Below are 663 nucleotides of genomic sequence, written 5' to 3' on the forward strand. Positions count from 1 at the left end.
AAAACATTAATTCTTTCACCCTCAACTGGGCACTTTTCTACAGGAAGGGCTCGCTTTTTTCACCGATATTTTCGAAAGTCATCCCCTTTTTTCGATTGACTAGCCTTAATTTAAACATTCGTCATTTCCGGTGGGCGCAACAGCAAAGACGTCACGTTTTTTTCCTCCTTCGCGCTTGGGTTCGAACCTGCTTGCCTACTTCACCTTTTTTTTTTTTTTTTTGCTTAACACACACCTTCAAACACCTGGGCAACGCCGGGCTACCAGGCTTGTAAATAAATAAAAGGCATAATTATAAAAAACAAATTAATATCTGAGGGTCACATTAACAAGTCTAGTGGGTCAGGATGTACACCCTTGATCTAGAATTTATTTTTTGCTCACAACAAAAAACGGGAGGTTAATTTCTTGCATGCAAAGAAAAGAAAAAAAAGCACACAAAAAACAACAAATTTATGAAATCGTTTTATCAATTTTATTTATTTTCATGTTTTTTTTGTTTGTTTTTTTTTTGTTTCTTTTTTTATAGTCTTGTTTTTTCCCCCATTTTTGTCAGGAAGACGAATGAAATTTTGCTTGAGAAAAAAAATGTTTTTTTTTTTTACAGTCATGATATGTTATTCGAAATGATGAAATGTATCTTCTTTTATTTCGTTTTTTTTT

General features: G+C 32.9%; 1 protein-coding gene across 7 annotated transcripts in view; it reads right to left on the bottom strand.

Annotated features, from left to right (window-relative positions):
- Window positions 1-461: 461 nt before the first annotated feature.
- Window positions 462-663, bottom strand: part of LOC145296925 (single-stranded DNA-binding protein 3-like) — a 317,297-nt gene continuing 317,095 nt past the window's right edge. For 5 of the 7 annotated variants that reach the window (XM_080143120.1, XM_080143125.1, XM_080143119.1 and 2 more), the window contains one exon: window positions 462-663. This exon is cut by the window's right edge and continues 266 nt beyond it. The gene's annotated coding sequence lies outside the window, so the exon portion shown is untranslated. The other 2 variants (XM_080143117.1, XM_080143118.1) reach the window with 2 other exon arrangements.

The sequence above is a fragment of the Euprymna scolopes genome, chromosome 17 (assembly GCF_053919585.1).
Source record: "Euprymna scolopes isolate OS-2025 chromosome 17, ASM5391958v1, whole genome shotgun sequence".
Lineage (NCBI taxonomy): Eukaryota > Metazoa > Mollusca > Cephalopoda > Sepiida > Sepiolidae > Euprymna > Euprymna scolopes.